Source organism: Calonectris borealis, chromosome 4 (genome assembly GCF_964195595.1).
Source record: "Calonectris borealis chromosome 4, bCalBor7.hap1.2, whole genome shotgun sequence".
Taxonomy (NCBI): domain Eukaryota; kingdom Metazoa; phylum Chordata; class Aves; order Procellariiformes; family Procellariidae; genus Calonectris; species Calonectris borealis.
This window is the reverse complement of record NC_134315.1, coordinates 73,490,136-73,516,703: the sequence shown is the minus strand read 5'-3', so window position 1 is coordinate 73,516,703 and position 26,568 is coordinate 73,490,136. Positions and strand designations below refer to the sequence as shown.

At 36.9% G+C, this 26,568-nt stretch overlaps 2 long non-coding RNA genes across 2 annotated transcripts in view; one reads left to right on the top strand and one right to left on the bottom strand.

Annotated features, from left to right (window-relative positions):
• Positions 1-26,568, top strand: part of LOC142082208 (uncharacterized) — a 189,918-nt gene that overhangs the window by 158,503 nt on the left and 4,847 nt on the right. The gene's annotated exons all lie outside the window — the stretch shown is intronic.
• LOC142082209 (uncharacterized) lies at positions 7,904-25,853 on the bottom strand. Its single transcript, XR_012673616.1, has 3 exons — positions 25,803-25,853; positions 19,336-19,434; positions 7,904-10,458 (listed from the first exon to the last, which is right to left on the bottom strand). It is a non-coding gene; the product is annotated as an uncharacterized LOC142082209 (long non-coding RNA).

The window sequence follows — 26,568 nt, the reverse complement described above, 5'->3', positions numbered from 1 at the left end:
AGACAACTTGTTCCATACACAAGCCTCTGGGATGAAAAAGCTTCTTATGAAATTAGGGGAAGATTAGGACTGAGAAAAATCAATGTGATACATGCAGAAAAGATAAGGAATCTGTTTAAACATCACCGAAACTGAAGTGTTTTTGCAAAACATTTTTTACGTTTCAGAATTTTACAAGTAATAGTAACCAAAAAGCCATGGAGTATTTTTTTTCTTAAATTCGATACTTGCTTTCCTTTCAGAAGGAATATTTTGTTGAGGATTTTTTTCATTTCTAAGGTCCTAATTTAATACTTGCAGAATAAGGCCCTCTTTTGAAAATGGAGTTTCTAGAATCCCTCATACAAAACCTCCATTCCACCACATAAAGGAGGAGTTTTTTGCTGTTTAATATCTATTGCTAGTTGTTTGGAAATTTTATTTCCGAAGTGCCTTTCCTAAAGCTTGACTTGAAATACAATCCTAAATTCTAGGACTATCCAAGTTTGGACCTAATTACCTGAGTAAAAGTATATTATGTAGATGGAAGTGAGCCTGATGTTACCTGTTGAGTCTGTCAATTACTTAGAATCATAGAATCGTCTAGGCTGGAAAAGACCTTTAAGATCATCGAGTCCAACCATAAACCTAACACTGCCAAGTCCACTAAACCATGTCCCTAAGCACCACATCTACATGTCTTTTAAATACCTCCAGGGATGGTGACTCAACCACTTCCCTGGGCAGCCTCTTCCAATGCTTGATAACCCTTTTAGTGAAGAAATTTTTCCTAATATGTAATTTAAATCTCCCCTGGCGCAGCTTGAGGCCATTTCCTCTCGTCTTGTTACTTGAGAGAAGAGACCAACACCCACCTCGCTACAACCTCCTTTCAGGTAGTTGTGGAGAGTGATAAGGTCTCCCCTGAGCCTCTTTTTCTCCAGGCTAAACAACCTTTACTCCCTCAGCCGCTCCTCCTAGGGCTTGTTCTCTAGACCCTTCACCAGCTTCGTTGCTCTTCTTTGCACAGTGAGATTGTGTAGGATGAAGCCTACCCAAAAGCACCTCTCGGATAACTGAGGCCTTCATCACATCTGCTCAGCGATCCAGTTATAGGTGATCTGGTAGGAGCTAGAAAAACAAAGGAGCAGTAGGTAAATTAAGTTATAATGAGCTGTAGCCCTCCCCGGGAAGAGTGGAGGAGGTGGAGCTACTATGTGCAGGGACCAAATTGCCATCCAGGACCTGACGTGTTGACTGGTTTTGGTGAGTGCCTTGTTCCCTGGGTGAGTGGTGCTGGTAGCCTTGATTTGTGTGAGTGTCAAGTGTCTGAGTGTCCCAGCGCAGAAGTCTTGGAATAGAGGTTGCTATCCATACACTGTACCCACCCAGCTAGTAAATAACTTCTAGATTTTAACAATTGGTGGTGAGAGCGGAAGGAGCATGTATCAACACAGCTTTACAGCAGCTATAGGTAAGCTATACTGATTCATGCCAGCTTTACATTTACAGCTAATCTTAAGAACTAATAAGTGATGCTGGGTTTATACTGACTCATTTCTTTGATCGAAGATTGCAAATTAATAGCTTGAAACACAGTAGTTAATTTTAGTTCAAAGACTTCCTTTTTTATTTTTTAAATCTGGTAGTTGATAGTCTTTTTCCTCTGCAAAGGAGGAGAAAATAAGCAACTCCTTCTTTGAGAATAAAATAATGAAACAAGAAAATGGCTCACAGGAAGAGATTTTAAGACACTTTTATCTGAACTGATACTGACTCTTATAAAACTCTTAGCAAAAGTGTCCTTCAGAAAAGCAAAAAAATCCCCAAAATAAAATGAAAAAGAAATCTCAAAACATTTTTCACTCTTTCTGCCTTCAGTAGTTCACAGGGAGATACAAAAGTATTTTCCCCAGTTCTTTTTTTTGCTCTACGTGGCATATGTGCCTTTTAGCTCTTTAATTTTCTTCCACATCTTTTTCCCTCTCTGCAATTTAATGACTCTCAATTTCCTTTGTCGTACCATCTGGTTCACTCCATGTCTGTGAGACATTATTCCTTTCAGACACATGGTAAGTAACAACACCATGCCTAATTTTTTAACTGTATGTAGCATTTTACAGAACTAATTGTTCAACAGTTTTGTCAGTGGAAAATAGGGTCACTCTCCCGAAAAGAGGACAATGGCTAATGAAATAGAGAAATAGTGTAACTCAGTTATTTTTACTACTTGAAGTGTTTTCCAAATATTGGTCTTTGTGTATTGGTGTTAACAGCAAAAAATTTTAGGATCAGGTAACACTGATGAAATTTTTACAATTTATGTGTAAGAAACTTCCCAGATCCTATATTCCTGACTTAAAGAATATTCAGAAAAGAGAATATTCCTTGTTTATGGCCTGCTATGACCATTACTCAGCCAAGAAGTGAGAATTTTCCTTTAACGCTTTTTTGGAGACATGCTGCTATACCTGTTGAGACAGTTTTGTGCTTGCTTACTGTGTTTAACATTCTGCTTTGTCCTTTAAAATAATTTACTAATTCTCCCCAAGCAGTAGTTGAACTTGTCCACATCCTTGGGCCTAGCTAGTCCCGAAATTATGGTGTTGGTGGATGGGAAGAAGGACAGGATCCTGTGTCAGAGTCGTCCAATAGTTATTGCTTCAGCTGCCTAATTGCATAAAGGAGCTTAATGGTTCTTTACATCTGTCCTAAATGACAAGTGACTGTTAACACCCACCACTGTCAGCAATTCATAACAATTTCCATAACCTATCCATAGCATTAAATATTTAATCAGGGTTATAATAAATAAGTTATGCATGCAAGTCAAAGTGCAGTCACTCATACCTACACTGAGAAATAAAGAGCGCAAATAGACTTTTAGAGTAACTCTATGTTAAAGAGAAACCTAGTAAAATTAGGAATTCAAAAGCAATTCAAAAAGACCTGAAATGCAGACATAATGAATCATAATAAGGGACTTCTTAATTGAAAACTGATGATTTTTTCACATTTTCATTACACCTAAAAACTTTGCATTGCTTTTAGACCGATATTTTTCTGCTTCAATCACTAGGCATTAGACAACTCATTTACTTACAGTTTCCAGACAGCATATTAATGATCACTTGAGACCATTTGTTCGTACTCATCCTACTCTATTTTATTTTTACCATTATTCACTTCTATTTTCCTTTGCTGAATCTGAAAAAGGTATTTCATTCCTTCCAACCTGCAGACTTTAAAAAGTTTCATATTGAGTATGACATCCTCAGATGTAGGATTTCTATATATTACAGCAGGAAGTCAGCAGGATGACTTGTCAGCCTTGTTTTGCATGAGGCATTAAGTTGTATCTGTATCTGTCTTCCCTTCCAGGAAGAGAAGAAAGCTGGGGAGGAGGTGAGCATTGCAGGTCCTACTGACCTGGAAGAGAACAAGTTAGCCTTTGAACTGGAAACGTTGGCCAGAAATGCATTCAAAAGGTTTCTGTTTGAGTCAGCTTGTGCCTGAAATCAGTGTCGTGTTAAGAATACAGAACCATGTCCAAGGTGATAAAACCCACAGATTTTGTCAGTCCAAAGCTGGTGGTCTCCATGGTGCTGCAGCAGCCTATCTGGATTTATCAGCCTGCCTTACTTGCACATCTACCTCCGGTATTTAATCTTAAGTTTCCTTAGCACTGCTGCCTACCTAAAGATGATTGTCAGTAAAGGGCTGAGGGTAATACGGATGGCCTCAAAGAAGAAAGTCAACATTTCTTTATAGGCAATCTAGTCGATGTGATACACAGGCCTTTCTTGCAGCCTGCAGTGGACACTCTGCTCATTATTTCCATGACGTGTGTCATCTGTCAACTAATCTGACAAATCATTTTTAGTGATTTTGAACCAAATGTTCCTGAACACTAGTTCATCATAGCATGTAACCACCTGTTTAACTCTTAACTGTGTAATGGATAGCTACTGACATGGCTGCCTAAGCACAGGTTTAGCTTTGAGACTTTAAAAAAACTTCCAAATAGCCTTAAAAGATATCGTGTCCCTGGGAGTCTTCCTCTAGTATGTTTTTAAGTGATTTCAGAATTGGTTAATACATATACCAGCTGTGCAAGGTGAGGGAATGGGCAGATTTCTAGTCTCTGGCTTTCGCTGAGCAAGTGTAGTCAAAAAAAATTTAAACTTTCTGGATTTCATACCTAACTTACCTAACTTGGGACATAGATAACATTTCCGTAAACAGGGCCCACGTGCACTACCGTTCATCAGCATTGAATAGAAGATGCACCTGATGAGTTCACTGTTCAAATTCAGTATGTATCCTGTGAATATTATTTCCTCTTACTGATGCTGCTTACTGAACGCAAACAACAACAATTTCAGAAAAGTCATATAGAAGAAGAAATAATCAAGGGGATTTTGTGTCTGCATGTAGTTAAATATATGTGACTCATATGTAGTAATGAATTAGAAGATTAATAATCATATTAATCTTCCTAAATGACAGAGAATTAAGTTTCAGTATGTCATGTATTTACCAAAAAAACCCATTTAGTAATAAGTTAGCACATATACGTGGATATATGTATATTCCTAAAGTTTGGAGTTTTACATAACAAATAATGTTGCAATTATGTTTTATGGGAAATATTGACTACTATTTCTTTTTCAAGCATAGCTTGAGATTCTGACTTGAAAACCGGATTGACATCTCTCTTTCATCTATTGCTGAGTAACTGTAGCATTCATGCTTGGCATAATCCTCTCTGGCGTTCATGGAAGATTGTTTTCTGTTGCTTCTGAAAGAAACATTAGCAAAAGGTCAGCTGTGAAATTTTCTCATTCCCCTGTTCCTTTAACTGCTGCCCACACATACTGCAAACCCCACACTTAACTCTGCACGGATCTGTTCTGGCAACTAGTCCTAGGTGGTTATTAAAATTTAAAACGACATAAGAAAGCAGGGCAGTTATTCTGAAACTGTCTCCTTGACTCACCAGGCTAGCTTTGGGCAAGTTTGCATCCAAGGGAATAAACGTGGGTAAAATAACAGTGGTGTTACAGGTTGCAGAGAGCATTGCAGTCAGCCATTTGGTTTAGTGACTGATTGTAGTGAGCGTCTGGCGGCTGCAAGTGAGGAAAACCAAGGAGGAAGGAACAGACCTTTTTTTTCCTCTTTTTTCTTTTTTTTTTTTTTTTTTGTGAGCTATAAGTAATTTGTCAAAGCAGACGCTGTTGGCCTGTGTTTTGTTCTCCCGCTTCTTACAGTGCTGGTCTCCTGGCGGACCTCTTGGAGCCACCGGTCAGTAGAGAGGGGTCCTCAAAATACATTGCTGGTGAAAGGGCTGGAAGGCATGTCCTATGAGGAGCGGCTAAGGACTTTGGGTTTGTCTAGTTTGGAGAAAAGAAGGCTGAGGAGCAACCTCATTGCTCTCCACAGCTTCCTGAGGAGGGGAAGTGGAGAGGGAGGTGCTGATCTCTTCTCCGGGGTATCCAGTGATAGGATGTGTGGGAATGGTTCAAAGCTGCGCCAGGGGAAGTTCAGACTGGACATTAGGAAACATTTCTTTACTGAGAGGGTGGTCAAACACTGGAGCGGGCTTCCTAGAGAGGTGGTCGATGCCTCAACCCTGTCAATGTTTAAAAGGCAGTTGGACAATGCCCTTAACAACGTGCTTTAACTTTTGGTCAGCCCTGAAGTGGTCAGGCAGTTGGACTAAATGATCGTTGTGGGTCCTTTCCAACTGAAATATTCTATTCTATTCTATTTTATTCAAAAGTTGAAATGAGAGAAATTAATAGAGTAAGTTGTTTATTTAACAGGTTTGAAAGAAAGATGGCTAAGTAAGTTCAAAACTCCTGTTATCAAAAGCTGGTGAGTGGAAAGAGTCATTCCTCTTTGCCTGGAATGTATATTGAAGAGGAACTTGAAAGGCCACTATCAAAATACTACCAGCTTTTAATTGTTTTTAATATTCCATTGAGGAATTTCTTATGTCAGCTTCCTGGTCTTTGAACAAATTTGTAAATTAAGCTTTATCTTTACGGTTGTTGTATCAGACTCTTTTCTAAGGGGCCTAATGAGAGACCTATTTTGACCTCCTTTCGGGAGAGCTAGAAGATGACGCTTCCTCAAAGGACTTGCTTTTTGGCATTAAATATTTAGAAGACAAAGAGATGATCTAAATGTCTGACTAACTGATGTCACAGCTTTACTTTCAGTCAGATTTCTACCATCAATAGCATTAAAGGGTATTTGCAGATCCTTAGAGTTGTAGGTCTAATTAGCCAAGTTAAATTAAAATATGAATCTCTGTGGGATAATAGATTATTAGATTATCTTTTCAATATTGACAACTAGACTTACTCCTAGAAGGATTTTTCCCTAAGCAACTCACTTAACTCTTGTTATCCTGTACCCTCTGGGTTTGAGAACTAAAGATGATTAGAGACAATGAATCCAGATAATGAAAGAATACCAGAAGCTGTGAGTTTTTGATTAAGTAAAAGATTTGTCTTAGCTCAACTGCTTTTGGTTGTCCACATTGTAAGCAGGAAAAGGAGAGGAGAAAAAGCATACATATGTTTTAACTTGGGTGGAAAATTGTGGTCATTGCAAATGCATGATGTTTTTCAAAAGAATAAAAGCAAGGAGATCTAGATGGATAAGCATCAGAAAAAATGAGGTAAAACCAGAAGAAAGAGAAGCCAATTTCCATGATCAAATAAAACTCCTTGCTCAGTAGCAGGAAGAAGCAATTTCCGGGGTTTCTGTACCATTGTATTTGTTGGATTTCCTCCATCTCTGCCTAATGGAAAGAAACAAACAAACAAGCAAAAAAGACATTTTGAAAGGGTAGTGTATCTCACATGGAGGGTTGGAGATTCAAGATAATTTCCTTTATATAATTGGCAATTTTTCATCCATCTGTTGTGAAAATTATATTCAAGATAAAGGAAACTTAGAATTTAGACACTCTCCTTTATGCGACCACAAACTTTTGTTTCATATACTGTCTAATAGTATGACCCTATACATGCTCAAAAATGTGTATACCGTTGTTTTGGTTTTCACATTGCTGTATCTTATAATGAAGTTCTGGCTTCCTTGAATTGCTTATAGAAATACTTTTTTGACATCATAATTTCTATATTGTGTTAATTCCTTTATATTGTCTTCAGCTTCTGAGAGTAACTCTGATGTGTGAGTTAAAACTTGTTTATATTTGGATTTTGTAAAAGGATTAGAGATACTTCAGCAACAGTTAGGGCTTCAAAAGAAAAAGTCATTACGTTACTGCTGTATGATTAATATTTGTATTTATGTTAATAAAAATCAACAGGATAGAAAAAAATTAGTCTTCATGAGAAAGAACAATGCATCTGTCAACTTTAAACATATTGAAGCCGCTCTGAAGCCATTGCAATTTGATAGCTGCATACGCTACAGTGTACCTTCCAGAATGTGCCTAAATTTTTTTTAACCTGTTTGTTTTTCTGAGTACCGACTCTTACAGTAAAATTCCAAAAGGATTACTTTTGCTGGATTTATGCTTTTCATAGGAATAACATTATTTCTTGAATTTTTATTGGATATTGTAGAAAAAAGAAATTCTTAACAAAAAGGGTACTTCATCTTACCTGAAAATATTTTGAAAATTTGTTTTTCTTGTTTAAACAACTCAAAAGGAAGAAAATTAAATACTACAGTCTCTCTATTATTATTTGCCACTCCTCAAAATCATATTTCAGTTTTACAGAGATTCATGAACAGGAAACTAAGAGTGACCCAAGGCCAAGAATAATTATGTTCTGTAAGTTCCAAAATGAGATAGATAGAAAAATCTCGTCTCCACCTATAAAAGATGTACCCTTAAATATGAATAGGCATTTATAGATGACTCTAGACTTCATGTAAAGGATTAATAGCCTTTATTTAACTTTTCCAATGTTGAAATTAGCGTGATGATTTCTTTCATCCGTTTGCCATAATAGGTGAAATAACTCTTTCTTAATATACATAAATGCCTTATCTGTGAACCTAAGAGAAATATGGCTGTACTGCAATTACCTGGAAAAGTTATAATTTCGTGTTAGAAACATAAAACCATGCAGTGCCTTGTGTCAGTGCAGTACTGAATTGCAACTGTAACATTTATGGTAGAATAGTAGCAAATGTCGTTCTTGAGTTCACATGATACTCTGTGTATTTTGAGGCAGCTGCACAACTGGCACTATTCTCCTGTTCTTTACCTTGAAGCCATTATTTGGTGTATTATATTTAGCATCTATCAAGGTAGGGAGAAAGCAGCAGGTATTTTAATTTGATCTGCTTCATTCTGTGTGTTAAAAATGCTGTCAAGTTGAAAAAATGAAATGAGCAAGATTTCAAACATTAAAAGTGAGATTTTTTTAATGTTTCACCAAAACTCTTTGCAAATTCTTTCCTTGCCTGAGGGAGATACTTAGAAGAGTGCTTTAAAAATAGGGCTAGAATGAGTCAGACTTACTTTTTTTTGCTGTGACTTAATGGAGAGAATATTGCTTTTTCTGTGGAGCATTTACATTTGAAAATTTGATTATTGCAATGCACAGCACTGGTAGTATAGGCTATTGTTCAGGGGCCTCGTGCTACAATGACCACTCATGCTTAAGTTGGGAACGTTCCTGTTGAAATCAGTAGATGTAATGAGAGAATTTAAAATTATGTACATGTGCTAAAACTTTAAAGAGTTACGTATCTGCTCGACTTGTGAACCCTGTCATTTTTCTCAGTAGAAGTACCTTTAGAAATGGAAAATTGACTGAACCTCAGTATTTAATGAATAAAAAAAGAACAGTTTCTTCTGACCACAGAGACATTATTTATATCAGAGACATTCTAAAACAGATTCAAATTTACGTGGAATAGAGCACAGTGTGCCTCTGCTGACAAGAGAGAGCGCAAGATGTTTTTAAAGAAAATCTTGTTTATCCTCAAATATTTTAACCTTAGACTAACCAAGGCCTGATGGCCCATGGGAATGTTTGTAGTTGTAGGAAGATGCACAGATCTTAAACAAGATCTGTTTAAGTCTGTTTTCTGTTTGTGCACACATCTTTCAGTGCGTGTACGTTTAGCTTTTAGTACCCTGGAATTAATTGGTTGGCATCCTGTGCTCAAGACCAAATGCGCTTTCATGTCTGAATAATAAAATCTGAGGCTCCATGTTTATTATGTTGATCTATGTGGCTGACTTGAAAATATAATGCTTCTATAGGAGCTGTTAGGACTTTGTGCTTATAAAGTGGAATCAGTGGTAAAAGTAAAAAATGAAAATAAAATAACATAAAATAACATAAAAGAAAAGAAACTTAATGAGATGTAAGAATGAGGGTGACGAGGAATCATTCATTATGAGGACATTCAACAGGACAGCTTCTCTTACTGGGTCTGTCTAGGTTGCAGCATCATGATTTCCGTGCTGACATTTGGGATTGAGGAATTAACTAAAGAGAAGAGGATATTGCTGTGCCTAGAAAGTCTCACTACCAGCTGCCCCCCCGGAGTGGGGTTTAAGTATACCCTAGCACCTGGATAGACCATAAAGACTGCTAACTGGATGCATAAAGCAAGCAGCGTCTTTGGCATAGGCTAAGTAATGTCTGCAAGTGGTTGCCGTGTAGGATTCCCTGTCTCTTTCTCGGCTGTAAGCCTCATTCACACCGTTCCCTGCACCAAATCCGTTCCTTTGTCGGGGCAATGACATGACTTTCTTCCCATCCTCTGTGTGGGTGACTGTCTTTGTGCACGTCTGCCTTTCCTTGTATCAGAAACTCTCCCTTTTCCTTCAGCAGTTGGTCCACGCATTGTAAAACCCTCCTCTGTCGTTGTAGTGAACTTACTTTCCTTTTTTACGCTGGAGACATCCTGGTAAAGACTGCCTTCTCTCAGGCGGGTGCGTTCTCAGGAGCCTGGCTTTACCCTCCGGTCAGAGTTAACCTGTACACTGGAGAGCATTCGTCTTCTGGGGAGGGTGTCACAACCCCACCTGCTGTAGTCCTGTTGTGTTGTTTAGTGTCAGTGGTAGTAAACAAGAGGGGGTTTTCCCCTTTGTGTCTTATCTTTTCTGGTGTGAGGGCATGAAGGGAGTTTGTTGTGGTGGTTTTGGAGTGCTTTTTAGTTTGTTTCCATGACACGGGTTTGAATATTGCTGTTTTTAGTGTGTCTTCCCTGAAGACAGAAAATCCTTTCTTCACTTTTCCTCCCATTTGCCCACAGAGCTGATAGATGTGGTCTTTATGCTGTTTTGCTGCTGCACTGCATTACATTTATCATTAAGGAGGCTGCATGAGGCCAGATATCTAATTAATGACATTAGAAGGGCACAGGTTGAGGGAGAAAGGGAATACAGTTTCTGATGAGGTCAGGTTGGTGATTACATCTAATGTTCTTCAGGCAGCCTTGCACTAATCCATGGGAGCAAATCTCATACACCTATAGGAGAAAGGCAAGTAGAGTCTTGTAAGGCACATATTCATGATGTTCACTAAAATAACACTGGTTTTTTTCTTACTTGTCTAGAAAACCATACCTGCCTGCTCAAGAAACAGCAAAATACTAGTCCTTTCATGTGATATTATGGCTAGTACACTTTCTGTCTCTGAAACTCCACTTCACGTTGCCAGCAACGTGTTTAGACATCGTTGTGTCATGTTGTGTTGTGCAGAACATTTCAGGCTTTTAAGGGAAAAAGGGTGATGATGGTTTCCTGGTAATTTGCATTTGCAGCTTGCCGCCTGTTTATGTTTTGGAAATTACTATTGTATGGCTCGGTCTAAATGAGAAATGATGTTGATAAAAGGTTTAATGGAGAAAGGGAAAAATAAAAAAAAAAAAACTTTAAAAGTTATGCTTACATTAAAAAAGCTCTTTAAATATATGTATTGGCCCTAAACAAAAGAAAAAAAAACCCAACAAAAAAACTCCCACAAAAACCCCAACAATTTTCTAGGATTTGTTTTACAAAAGAATTTCAGAGCTTTACCTTCATAAAATAGAAGACATTTGAACAATGTCATTGTCACACCATAAATGTTCACTGATTTTTTTTTCTTTAATTCCCTACTTCATCCTTGTTTTGCTTGTCTTTTTTTATCATATTACCATGTGCTCAAAACCCACGTTCTGTATAACGTTTTCTGTCTTTTGTGTTTGTGTCTGCATGCTGTTTGTAAGAAGTAGGGGACGTGGCAAGGCAGATAATGAAGGCAACACTGAGGGTAGCAAAAGCGACCTGACTTTCCCCTATGAACAGTCACTGTGGCAAGATTCCTACTTGGGTCATGCAAAGTGCGTGGGGGTGGGGATGGTGGGAGGGCGTGAGGGGCTTCATTTGAACCAGGCAAATGGAAGAGGGAAGAATGAACCTTTATTCAACGCGCTGGTTACAATTTTGAGCAACTGGTAAGAGACTGACAAGGAGCATGTGGGAATTGAAGTCAGAATAGAGTCTACTTCCTACCCCCCCCCTTAGGAAAACAGGCAGAGCTGGTCTGCAACTGCACGCGTATGGTTTGACTTGCACCGCGAAAACAAGGTAGCAATTATTTAGCATTCTCTGCCCTTGTGGCGCTGGGAAACTTCCTGCTCTCTAGCAGTCAGTGGAGATGGAAGAGGGTTAAAGGAGTCTGAATGATTTATGTGCTGCCTGAACAGATTTCCAGCAAACGAAGGAGTTTCTGATGCCAGGTTCATTCTTCAAAAAGAATCATTAGTCCCAGTATTGATATTTTTATGACTGTTGCCCATGTTGACATGGAATTAAGTTGTATTCTGGCATCCTGTCCAGCTCTTTGTGGTTTGGGAGCTGGAATCTGGTTAGACATGTGTTTTCTGTCTTAAAAGTATGGTCCTCCTTCTTGCACTCCTGCTTCAAATTCCTTTATCTCAATTGCACGTCTACAGCACTTGCATTTTGGCCCAGCTCAGGCATAGTCACTATGTTCTTTTCTGTGTCTTATCTTACAAAATTTGTAAACTTTTTTTTCCCCCCCATAGACTAAGAATGTCTGAGCTGTGTCTGTGTTTTGGAAGCAGTGCAACAGGCAGGCGGGAAGGAGGAGTTCTCTTCCCTTCAGGCAAGATGTTCAAGGTACTACCAAAGTATTGTAGATTGTTGCAGTGAAAAGCAAAACAGACATACAAACAAGGGATAATGCCCAGCAAGCAGTAGACACATGGGAGTGACTTACTGAAATAGGATGAGATGCTGTAAAAATTGTCAGATGGACCACCAAAGCACTTCAGCATTGAATGATAGGCACGAAAACAGAGCTGCAGTTTAATTTTCTCAAGCGGAAAATGATTTATAGGTAAGACAGGAGTAAAACATCTGGATTTCCTCCCATTAACCAGGCTGTGTTGTGTTCACACAGATGTTTTTACATTTATGCAGCTGTCTTAATCCAGAATGAATTGTATGTGTAGACTGTCTTTGGTGATTTACCGTAGTCAGTTTTGGCCAAAATATGATTTGGAAAATAGTGTGAGTATCTGTGACAACTTAAAGTACCTAAACAGACAGCTTATACAGTTTGCTGTTGGGAACTCTTTGTACAGGACAGAAACCAAAGGCCATTCTGAAGGGGGAGACTGTTTGTGTCCATACTTGCCTTCCCTATACTTGAAGTTGAAGCCTGCAGGAGCTGGCAGTTTGCTACTTACCCTGCGTACTGCTGCTGCAGTACAGACACAGAAACTCTATAGCAAACTTCAGTCTTTAGTGCAAAAAACCTACAAAAGCTATGGACTGGCAATGAAAAAGATGAAGGGGATCACTGATGTCCTAGGTCGATGGAGCAGCAAGAAGGAATTTGTCAGACAAACTGTCAGGAGAACCTGTGAAGTGAGCAACTAACTCTTCAAGCTATAAGAAAAAGCAAAAATATTTTCAAATTACTGCAGCTTAGCCTGGGAGAAAATTCTTTTGTAGCCCCATCCTGGTTAAACCTGAATGCATGAACAATCTTGGACATGCTCAGCTCTGCTTCCTATCTTACACGCTTTGTGTTCTCCACAACTGTATTTAAATAGGAACAAACAAACAAAAACCCTCATGTTTTACAGTAAACAAAGGAAAGACTGCTGTAATTAGCTCATGCTGTTGTGCAGCCATATGACAGATAAGTTAGCTATTTGTCCTGTTGCCTTGTATTAAGTTAATAGATATTCTATGTATAAAATGAATGATATTTTGCAGTATTTGTGTAGGGGGAAGAATTTAACAGGCACTCATGCAAAATAGATGTTTTAGTTCTTTTTCATCAACTCATGTCTGCTTTTCCGAGTTACAGGATATGCTTCTGAAACAAAAATGAACTCTAAGTGTTATCATGACCAATAATACTATTAAAACTTTCCTGTATTAAAAGTTGTTGAGCTGAAAACTTCTAGGTTTTTCACTGTATATTTTTAAATGTTGTTCAGATTATGTAAAGTCAAGAGGAGACTTAATTTAGTACAGAAGCCAAGAGGTACTGAGAAGATGATTAGCTAAACAGAATGACAAGGCTTGAATAATGGACAAGGGAAAAAATATTAGCTGTTTATTCTGAGTTTAACTGAGGAAAATATGGAGAAAACAGAGGTGATGGAAAGGAAGAGTTTGCAGACACGATGTATGAATAAAAGATGCTTTCTTCTTGCAGCAGAAGGGTAGAAAGCTAGACTAGGGAGTAGGGAAGGTCTAGGTACTTCTTTTGCATTAGGAGAAAAGGAGTTTTTAATGAGTTCGTTTGACAGACTTTACTGATCCAAGCTAGGACAATTTAAGAGGTTATCACCTCCAGCTGTCCATCACATCCATTGAGTGGTGCTTACAAGTCCCAAATCTGGCTGAAGAGCAGTGGGTCTGGTCTTAAAGTGCTGCAATTCAAAATCTAGCATATTAATGCAAACAATCATTGATTTTAGTCTGTGTTAATATATTGATCTATGAACTACCGTGGCTAAGAGCTCTGATGCATGATCGCTGTGGGATTTAGCAGCATTTAGGGGCCGAAGCCAATTCGGCCATGTCAGCTGAGAGCAAGGAGAGGCCATGAGACTAGAGAATGCCACTAAGAGGTAAAATTGCTTTATCTGACCAGCCAGTCATGACAGTGATAGCCCCTGGGTGTGTGTAGAAGTGCTTTGCTTATACTCCTGGGAGGTTTTGCAATGACAGTTCATATAACAAATTTGGGGGGGGCAGGGAGAGTCATTGGCTTACCTCTGCACAGCACACTGGTTTAAGGCCAGCATGGTATCAGCTTTCAATAGCTTACTCGCTGTATTAGCCCTGTATATATGAATTCACTGAACAGCTCCTTTTCCCTTTCCATTCTATCCAATTATGTTGAATTATCTTCTGGATAGATTGGTGGCACCTTGGTGAGTGCTGCGGTGGCTGGCTGGCATGATTTGCTGGGTGCCAACAAAGTCAAAAACTAGCTTTGGTTAATTAAACGACGTTCCTTGCATTGCCAGTTGATGAGCTGCTGGTTTCAGGCTCAGGCTGGCACAGCATCCTTGGGGATAAGCTATACTGTATAGCAGGCAGAGTCAGGTCTCAAAATCATAACTTAGCCACTTCGTTCCAGACTTAGGTGTCCTGAACACGTTTCATACCGTATATGCAGCTAGCACTTCTGTACTTACAGGCTTTTTGGGTTTGTGTGCATTTGTGGGCTTTAATAAAAGCCAGTCTTATTAAAGGTAATACATTTTACTGGAACATTCACAAAGTCAAGAAACCCAAAAGTTTACATTCCAACAGTAATGATAATATACTGCCTCCTCCATATAATAAATTTAAATGGATGGCATATGTCTTTTTGTAAGGAATAATTTTAAGTGAAAAGACACCAGATTCGAATTGCTGAAATCTTAGCAAAACAATTCACATTTTACATTTTTTAGTTTGCTTTTTGAAGATTGAAATTAAGCAGATAATTGTGAATTGAACACGGTAAATGCTTGCCTTACTGTAATACTGACATTGGAAGATTTTTTTTTGTTATTTTGATACAGAGTTGCATTACGGGTGACCTGAAAGTGGGGGGAGGAATATCGCTTTTTAAATTTTATTACATTTAAAGGTGGACTAAAAATACTGTTAGTATATCACTATCTGTTTACAATACAAAGCTAAATATATTTGTCTCACCCACCTGAAGTATTCCAGAGAATATGAGGGGGTTTATTGCTGATAGCTTTAGAAATATTTGGGAAATGGACGTAAGAACAGACAAACATTCAGGTTGAAGTAAATGAAATAAAGCGGTAAGAACGTTCTCATTACCCTCTATAGGCCATGAGACTCCTTTGTGAGGCTTGAACTCCCATTATTCATCATCATCATGAAGCTATCACCATCTTCAAAGGGAAACTATGAGAACACCAGTTATAATCTAACAATGAACTTTGGCACATAGAAGGGGGTGGAAGTAGTCAGAATTATAATTGCAACTTGCATGGTGTAGCACTCTCTTAATTGAAGACCATAACGTTTTATTTTTTATCTAAAGGTCAAAGGGAATTGTTCTTGTTCTTGTTTTTTGTTTATTCCCCAGAAAACTCTTAACTTTGTAGAGAAAATATTCCTTGAAATGACTTGCCTTTCATTTTCTCATCAGCTTTTGGTATATCATTATTCCTTAAGTTTTTTGTTCATCTCAGTAACCAGACTGCAGTGACAAAGGACGAGCTGTTTCACACCTTTGCTCTTACTATTGATTTTTCCAAATACGTGTTCCTGTTGCTATCTATTGCAGCAACTATGCCTTTGCAATAATAAAAAAAAAAAAGAATTCTACTTAGAACATGTTAGACATTTCATAATGTGGAAAAAACTGAAGAAGCACTGGACTAATAGGATCATATTCAGTGAAAAAGGCACTCTCAGGTCACTGAGATTTCTTCTTGAGGACCTTCCTTGCATGCACTGAAACATTTACAGTTTTTGCCCTGCATGGCATGTGACTTTTAATCAGAAGTATCACTACAGTTCTGATTAAATTGGAGCTATATGAGCACGTACTTATTTCAGAATTCATATAGTGAAAATCTCTTGTCTTCCCCGATTATGAAGGAGGATCATGAAAAGCCCTGCAAGGCTCAGAACTCAGAGGCAAATAATAAAAAGAAACTTTTAAATATTAGCTTTTAATTTTTGGTAGTGTAATGTTAGTGAAGAGCGGGCTTTTTAAAGGGATTGGTTTTTCCTAATGAGAAGTTTCTCCTACAGATTTTGAAATCAATAGTTTGCATTTTTTTTCTTTTTTTTTTCTAATGTAAGAAAGAACATATTAATAATAGGGCATCAATATTTGTTGCATAATACTTTACATTTACGTTTTCCAGATCAGGCATAAAGCCAAGAAAATCCAGGTTCTGACAATGTGGTGTAAATATCTATGTATTTTTGTGAATATAAGGTAAAATAACTTCAACTACCTCAGAGAAAGAGCATATATATGTAGGCTTTTAACAGAATGGCCAAAATACAGTAAATCTACCTCTCAATAATTCATTTGTGTAATTACACCCTTAGGCGTCTTAAATTATGTCAGAGACTCATTCAGGAAGTGTTACTAGTTTAGAATCAAGAGGCATGCATTTTTTTATCCCCCTAAGAAATTCTGATTCATAGTCCAGAGAACAGAGTAAAGAAATTTCGTGGGGAAATTTGAAGAGAAAGAGGGAATTCCCTAATTCTGAAAAATGAGTTGTATGCTGCATATTTGCTTTTATAAGAACTCTTGGCGTTCTGGAGATAAAGGTGATTCCAATGTATCAACAAACATACGTCTTCCATCTTCTGATGTAAAATTTGCTGTTGCTACTTCTTTTTTAATTCGACTGAAGTATTTGTATACCAATTAAAATTTGTATACCATTTGTCAATATAAAAATACGGTTTTCTTCTGGGGTATAGAAACAGAACGCAGGGATTTTGAGAGAAAGTAGAGATTTCAACAGATCTGCTGTGGAACGTGCTGACGCATAGCTGCAATATTTTCTGTTGTCAGCAGCCAGCGTGAAATAATTCATATAGAAGCTGTGTGTTTAGCTCCTCGGATGCAGTGCAAATGTTCTTTTTTAGCTTTTATTCATTGTTTTGCTTTCTACTTTTTGTGGTGATCACTTAATGTAACAATTCGATTTATATAAGAACTCAGAAGAGCTAAGAAAGATTTTAAAAGTTAGTGAAGGAATAATGCATTTCCGCAGGTCAGGTATTTAGTTTTGGGATTTCCTCAGGTAAACCCTTCTAATTCAGTTTTCGAATGTTTATCTGTACCAAAACCTGGGCATTTTGTTTGTTTACATATAGCTAATATGAACATGATAGAATACATGAGTCTGGCTTCAATGTACGCAACTTCTACGCTATTGAATGAAATGTGAGCCAGTTTGCCCTGCGGCTAAATTTGGCTGGATGTCTCCAGATAGCCACTGCTGGTCTGTGAAGGAGTTGAACATTTATGCATATATTCATTTTCTTCTTTCACAATCACACTTTTCTACCCCAACTCTAAAGGAAAAAGGCTATTTTGCTATTCTGTTTCCTTTCTAATTCATCCAGCAGAACAGTTTACTCTATTAATTATTCATTACAGGGAAATCAACCATGATTTTGAAGCTTAAAAAGAAAGAGTAGGAAAAATGTAATGTTAACTAACTTGTGAGCAGAAGGTTCAGGGCCTATCACATCAAACTTTATACAGTAAATTAACTTTCAAAAAGTAAAACTTCTCAGACGGAAAGGGCAGTGATGAATTGTTTTAAGCAAGAACGTAAGACCAGGGTCTTCTAATGAAAAGTCCTGACCCATGAATGTTCAACAATCTGCTGATCTCAATTGAGCAGAAAGATTGCCAAATTTAAAATGCACTGGCCAGATGATTGAGTCTTGTTTCCAGCATGTACACATAGTGGAAGTAACTCTATTAGCATTCATATGCATCAAAACTTCTATGTTTTACAAAGCTCTTCTTCAAGCATCTGGAGCAAAACTATTACCATGAGATGCTGTTAAGAAGCACATTAACACAATTGCAAAATGGGTGCAGCAAAAGTATTGAGGTTCAATAAGGAGGAAAGGAGATACTTAATTATGGTACAGCAAATGCATATTACAACACTTTGGCTGGAAAGGTGATGTATCGTTGACTTGTTTTGCTAAAATACAGTAACACTATTGCAAATAGATGGAATAGATTACAGCATTTTTAAAAGGAGGGAACTTACTGAAAAGTAATACAAAATTCAGCAGACAGTTGATAATATAAAGACTCTTTTTACATGTGAAAGTTAAATTTATATTTTTAGTTGCTTTGAGTGAAGTCTGATGAAATGAAATGAAATATAATGAAATGAGCCCAGTCTCAGTGGGTTTTTTCATAGCCTGAAGGTATTCTTAGCATTTATTTTGACGTTTGGAATAGGTTTAGGCTTTTGCAAGCTGTGTAACAATAACCTGTAAAGATGCTGTACGAGCATATTTTCAGTTAACCATGAAGTTATGCAGGTAAGTGTTTATGAAGAGCTTTCTTCCAAAATTAAAGTCTGCTGAACCTTTAGCGGCCTTATCTTTTTTTAAACAAACAGTAGCTGTCGGTGTTCCTTTATCTATGTGGGCAAAATGGAGAATATTGCAGGAGATGGTATGATCGAGGCCAATCAGCATACAGAAGTAGTGTCGTACACCTCCTGTTCTGCCTCCTCAAAAATCACATTAAAGCTTATTTTCTTTCTGCTTACTTTCTTAATTATTAAAGAAAGTAACAGAACCAATATAGTATTGCATAGAAACTAACTGTTGTTGAACTAGAACAGTGCAAATTGTCCATGGAGAAAGACAGCTGCAGTGATATCTAGATTATTGCATATAAAACAGCATGTTGAGAAGAGAAAATTTGAAACAACATTAAGAGTAGAGTATTCTGAACTGCACTTCATGGGGAAATGCACTAAAGAATTCCTCATTAGATGCAGAAAACAAAATGGAAAATAAATGCTGAGTGCTGCGTAAACATCTATAAAGGATCAACAGCATACCAGCACGTAATATAATCGTTTCCCTGCTGATCTAGAAAATCTTTGAGTATTTTAATTTTAAATATGAGGGTATGCACATTATCTAAATTAAAACCTCCAATACCATATCTTAAATAGAAGTAGAGTAGAAACAAAAACATTTTTCTGAAATCCTGAAAATTATGGTGGTAACAGACCATAAAATTAGATATTTTCCTTTAACCTTGTGGCTTTTATCATGGTATCTCCTAACATTCATATGATGAGGTGGAGAAAATGTCATCTTCTTACTTTTAATGGAAGTGATGTCTATTAGTCCACAGCAATAAGTGGCATGTTCTCATGGTCCAAAGAAGAGTGGGACTGCATCAATCATTCAGCTCCTTTTTACTGGGGAAAAAACACAAAATAAGTAGTGCATAGCATACTTAGCATAAATTGTTACCTTGCTCAGATCATTTTTTTGGCTAGTTGCGGCTAATTTAATCTTGCTTTATTTTTACGCTTTTTATTCCCTCTCCCCCATTGCTTTGCACTGATCTTTTGGCTCCTAGCTCCTCACTTTACATTTCCTTCAATGAACTTTTTGCAGAAGTCTGTGCGTTTTCAACTAGATAAGAAAACCTAGTGATGCTGAACTAAAACTGTGTCTTCTGCAATCTTCTTAGGTGCCTAACAAATAAGAACTTCTGCCTTGAGCAGAAAACTAGGAGACATCCTCAATATGACAGGAGAATTAAAAAGTACAGGTGGAAAGGATTTGTTAAAACAATACCAAGTAAGCGAACAGTCGCATGAGGGAGGGGGGTGTCAGCATGGGAGGTACCAATGCGCTCCCCAGTGACTCCTCTGAGCCACAGTGATCCCTGGCTGTTTCAATCCCTTGACGAGCCAGCTAGCCAGCCCCCCTTACAAGTTTTTGAACGCTTTACGCTATTTAAATCCTGAGGATGGAAAGAGAGTGTTTAGATCCATGCCTCTAAATTCGGATGCATGAGCCATAATGTTACCTGGTTAGATTCTGGGACCCAAAAAAATGCATTTCAGCTTTCAGCTTGACCCATTATCCTACCACTTTGTTTTCTAGGGCCTGAATCTGCTGACCTGCATGACCAACAGGACATGCTGCAAAACGAACTTGATATTTTTTAGGTTTTTCAGCTTTGGAGGATTAGTGGGATTAAGTCCTAGAGTTTGTTCTAGGTTTGAGAAGGCTTTTGCAAAACCTGTTCTCAATCAGCGATGAGCAAATGAATTGTCAGTCAAATATTTGTACCGTTCAGCAAATTTAATGTTTTGATTTTATCTAATTCAAACATCCACTGTATTTGATCATTCTGCAGAAACTAATATGTTGTGTTTGTGTTGGGAACTGAATTAGGAGGTAGCGATGTCTCTATAAAAGCCTGAATAAACCAACCATGATACCTGAAAGCACTTTTTACCAGAAGCGTAAAGTTCACATACTCAAAACTGACTGAATAATCAAACCAAAAAGTATTGTATGAGTGTGTGTATAGAAAAGCTGTGTGCTGCATTTTTCCCCTATGCAAAATGAATAAGCAAATGTTCATGTAGGTCTATGGTTTACTGGTTTGAATACTTATCCTGAAATACGGCGTGCACTGGAGAAGTTTATGGGAACAGTGTAGCTCAGTTAAGAAGAAAATGACTGAATAAAATGGAAGTTGTTTTTTTCTCCCCCTGAAATAAGATAATCTCAAGTGTTCTTCCAGAGAAAAATCAACAGGCACCTTGGAAAAAGTTGAAGGGCAGAGCTATAACTTTTTCATTTCCAATTATGCAACTTTTATTTTGGTAGAGCAAGTGTGTTTCACTGATAAGGATGACTTCTAAAATGTAATTGAATATTTAACTTTTAGTATATGCATAAGTTGGTTTATTATTCCTCCTTTGCCATAATATATAACCTTTTACATCAGGTTTACATTTTTTTCAGACCAAGTGTTTTATAATCAAACCTGTTTCACAGTTTAATCTTATCATTATATTACAGTCCGGTACTCTTTAACATTTTTATTATTAATCGGAAGTTGGCAAGATTCCGTATCGCGTAGCTCTTCCTTGCTTCAAAAATACAATATCCTGAACAAAAAAAAAAGAAAAAAAAAACCTCTCTAAGATTAACAAAAATTCTAATAAAAAAAAAAGACGAGGTGAAAAATAACACTCTGGTAATCTGACTCAAAGTTATGAAAGTCAGTGATTTTTGAGAAATGTTATTTGTAGTTCATTATTTTATTGGATAGCTAAGTTTATGTATTAGATTGGTCTGAAATAATTATTTTTCTTTCATATGTGCTTTTTGCTGATGTGATTTTATGACTCGCTATTAAAAATGGTAATACTGAAAACTAAACTAACAAACACTTTTGCAAAAACTTTCCTATTATCTGAATTTTCTTTTGAGATTCTTCTTGCTTACCTTCTCTGTTACTGTTTGTACGATGGCATTTCACTAGTTTTAATATTTACACACAAATTTGAAGGCAGGAGTTTGTAATGGGCTTCTAGGCTGATTTCTTCTGTTAAATAAGTTCTTTCCCACACATTGCTTACTGAGTTCTGGTGACTAACAAATTTTTTAATATATTTGAGCCTCCTTAATACAGTTAAGCAGTTTTGTTAATACTTGGAAATACTTAGGGATAAGAATTAATAGCTTTTTTCTTAGTCTGTCCCAAATTGCTTTAAAAAAGTCAAAATAAAATCAATGTGGATGACAGTATCTTTTTGGCCTTAAATGATTATGGCATTTGAAGATGACACAATGCTAATATCAGCTATAAGTACCGATGTTTCTAACACATTTCTGAACTTTTTGGGTGCAAGATTAAAACTGTCAGATCACAATTAAAACTGTTCTGCAACTGAAATGGTGGCACTGCTTCAGACACATAAAAAATCAGTACTATTGTAATAAATAAAAACCAGATCATTGCTGCAACCATTCTGAGACTTCTAACACTATAGGTCTCCCATGGGTAGCACCTCCTCAACTGATTATATGTGGTGTTTAAAATCAATAGCAAAACAGTATAAATCTACTGTTATTGTCTACCTAAAGGCTGTAAAAAGACGTCTCTGATGTAGCCTTGATAATCTGAGACTCGATAACATTCTTCCTTTAACTCCCCACTATCAGATATAGCAAAGGTTAGTAGGTCATAAAGATACTGTCTTAATTAACTGTTAGAGAAATTATTCCATGCTTTATGTTTAAGTGCAAATGCAGATATATTTACTATTATAATGCCACAGCTGTTACAGATTGTACCTTGATAACTAGGACAACCTCCATAATCAGTAGTAGCCTTCTGGTGCGTTAAATCATGAACGTTTTGGAATAGCCTAAAATGTAATTTCTCATTTATCTATGACATTATAAAGGTAAATGTAGTCTAAACCTTTCATTATAAGTGTATATTTTCTTCCTTGGAAATGCAGTATGTCACTTTCAGTATTACTTCTTGATAGGTTTCTATACCATAAGTTTCAAGATAAGATTTTAAAAGCTTCAAAGTGACTGAGAAAACACCGTTATTTTTTGGTTGACTGAAAGGATGATTTTGGCAAAAAAGGGTAACTTTTGACAACTGTAGGTTTGCCCAAACTAAATCTTGTAAAAGTTCTATAGACTATTAAAGAAACATTTGCTGCTGCAAGAAACCTGACGTCTGGAATATAATTGGTAGTCATAATCTGACTACCCATTGCATCTTTCAATATGAGAATATACATTTGCATTTTTTTTCAAGTGTAAAATTGAAAGCTGTAAGTTAAAAGACAATTTAATATGTCATGCTACAACTGTGCCATCTAATTGTCTTTTTTGTTTCATTTGCCCAGAGACGCAGTGTTTGTGAAACACCCTGGCTTGTCACATGTCAAAGTTTTGTACAGGAAACAAGAAAGCAAAGTCGGGGGTAACCACACACACACATATATATCTATAAAACTATGTGAGAAACACAACACTTACCAATGACAAACAGATCAGGCACTTTTTTCATTTTTAGTGGTGGTTGGAAGAGAGGGTCTCTTGAGACCAGTGACTCTGATAGGATTCTTCAAGCTAGAGATCTGCAGCAGCCCTACTGTCTTAAAGCTAGAAGAACTGTTTATTTCTATCCAACCTTCTCAAACTACGGTAACTCTGATGATGGTTTTGCTTTTTATATACACAACATACTTGGGATATTTCTTAGTTGCCAGAGATTAATTACCAGAAATATCACACAGAGATTATATTGGCCTAGAGGAAGCTGATTCAGGCTTTGAAACTGAATTTACCTGAAGCCTTGATTTCCTTCCTGTTCAGGATCCAGAACGGGGAACACCCTGGAAACCCTTATTTAGGCTGACCGGGATGAAACAGAGCGGGGCTTTTTCTCCTTTCTTATAACAGGATGGACTATTTGTGTATCTGTTTACATATGACTGCAATTAATGTATGTGACATAGGCATGTAAAATTGTCAAATACAGTAGTAATTTTGTATTCTGTAAAAAAAATATGTACAACAAAAATGTTTTAATCAAAATCTGTATTTAGATATGGGAAGTATTCATATATATTATGACCATACCATTTTAAGTGAATTGGTAAAATCAAATGTATTTATACTACTGTAAAAATAATAGTCTGACGTGTCAAACAGAATACTTATTACAGGTGAGTGATACTCGTCACTTACAAATGTCAATAAGATCAAATTTCTTTCATTTAACAACTTAGAAATCAAATTGCGTCTATTGTGCTAAATAAACATGGAGCTCGCTGATATTTTATGAGTGATGAGAGTGTTCTAGTGGACCTCATTATTCACAAAATATCGATAAACCAAACATTTATTCAGTTCAGCAAACCAGAAGGAAAACTGAACTGTGAATTTAAATGATAGGAAAATAAAAGGATATAAAATAATGTGTAAGTAACTGCACATAATCGAGAAGAATCATCTCAGCTTTATTCCTTTAAACATGAGATTACTTAATGTTATATTGAATTCTCATCGATTTAAATATTACGCAAGTATATAAAGTTAACCTGCTCCAGGTTCAGCAGGGGTTCTTAACTCCTATTTACATTCCTAACCTCCTGCTGAAATCACGTTTGCAGTATCAGACTGTTTCACATGGTTTTCTGTACACATCATTTATTTACCCTTTTGATTTCAGACATAAAATTGGCTTATTATCCACTCCAGGTTTTCAGAAACAATGAAGTGTTTAGAAGCACAAGCCCTCTGCTGAAAGTTATAAAATACCAGCTCTTCATATTTTTGTAGTTCCTTTTTGTTACAATCGCACATACTTATGTACAGCAAGAGGGCCCTTAAGAAAACAGATTTGTCTCAAAGGAACTGAAATAATCCTGTCTGACCAACCACTAGTTCAGAATGTATTACATACAAATCTGCATACAGAAATGCTGGAAAAGATTAACTTGAAAAACAAGTTCTGATGGAAAGATAGTTATTTACCCTCAAATAGCTAATTTCCTACTTATTATTGCAATACGTTTTGGTAAAGAGCTCAGGATGTCCACACACACTTTAAAAAAATCTTTGCACAGAACACTGATGCTTATCAATTTCTTCTTCCACCCTCTTGATTTGTATTTTCAATACTTAAAAAGGAAAGAACAACTGCAAGGCTTAAGGGTTGAGTCTGACCGCTGAGTCTGGTGGAACTTTTGATCTTTCCTTCTCTCAGTGCTCCTGACCTGTTTGCATTTCAATGGCAGTAATAATACTTTTATTTCCCACAATTGCTGGTTATGCCCACTTCACCGTCTCCGTCCAAGTCCTACCTTCTTTAGTAATAACACTAATAAAGCTCTCCATCTAGGATGCTGTTGTTGCTGTTACATTGCTAAAAACACAGTCTTCAAATGCATTTCAGTCTGATGAGAAGTGGCTTGCTTGCTGGTTTCAAAAAAATAAAAGCTCCTTTAACTAGCAATAAGGAGAGAAATGAAAAACTATTTGGACAAATGTTTCTTTTGCAACCCACAGACTAAAGCTGCCTCAATTACATTTTGCTCTTGTTATCTTTTACCAATATTGCAAACCCCTGTATCATTTATGGTTTAGATACTTCTAAAATATTGATGTTTCTACCTAAGTATAACAAGCTTTTTTTTTTTGATTTTGCAGTTTTAGTTTGACCTAGTCTAACAATATAGCTTAGGAGAAGACGACCTGAGATCTCTAATATCCTTAAGACTATTTTTTTCTAATTTTCTTTATTCTTACGCTGCAGATTTAATCTCTTCTGTGTACTTAAGCTGTGTCTTCATCTGTTCACACATAATTCAGTCTTACGGCTCTGGTCACACATTTCTATAAACCTATCCTTTAATCTATTAAGGATATGAATCATCATGTGTAAGAAAACCCAAAAGAAGAAGAAATCATTTAATAATAAAACAACAATAACATCAACAAAATAACATAAAATGACTTTGTAATGCTTCAGCAGCCCCATCTCTCCACTATCAATATAACAAGATAAAGGGAAATTGGAGTCGTGAATTATTCTCTTTTTCAAATATGTCCTACAAAAAACTAACCCTGGAACCTGATTATAAGTTAAAAAGAAAAGAAAATAGATTGTAACACATTAATGTGTATCACATTTTGCAGTCAGGTCAAGAGCAAGAAAAAGCAAACTGATTTTTATTTTTTTCTATACATCAAACATTCCTCATAGATTTTTTTCCTATATGCTTACCTGATAAATCCTTTCATCCACAGTTCTGCAGATGTAAGAATAACTGCAGATCTGGAAAATATTGACTATATGGGAAAAATAAATACATTTTGGTTTTTAGCTTGCATTTAGATGAATGGGCACACAGAAAATACAAAGTTTGCAGCCTAAGTTTAAATAAGAATTAAGGAAAACAAAGGCATACATGAAATGCAATTCACAAGAGACACCAGGATTAACAGCAAGCATCGTATGTTGTTATTGGAAGAAAGTGAAAGAAAATGTTGGTCCAGTGCTTGAGAAAATTATCAGCAAGCAATGCCACTGAAAGCTGATTATTTAATTTTCAGTTCCCACTAAAAAAGGATCTAGTTAGCGCAGTTACTATTGATTATAAGAAGAAAGGTCTCAAGCCTGTAATTACAAAGAAACAAGTCACAGAAAGTTTAAGTTAGGTGCTGTCAAACTCACTGGGCCTCATCAGCTTCATCCTGGGGTGCTCGGAGGTTTGCAGGACCTGAGCGGGCGCAGCCCTGCGTTATCCAGTCTTGACACAGTGCTTTGAGCAGAAGTGGGACTGGAGACCTCCCAAGTCCCTCCCAGCCCCGGGTATCCTAGATCCTGTGCCTGTGATTTTACTGTGCCCCCTTTGGAGAACTGGAATGGTACAGTTTAACTGAACAGAGCTTATAGGGTAGCTGAAAAGAAAGGAACGGCTAAAGGAAAGGGTCTAGAAGGTAAGATTGAATGAATCAAGGATGTTAGGTCTATTAAAAAGGGTGGTCTC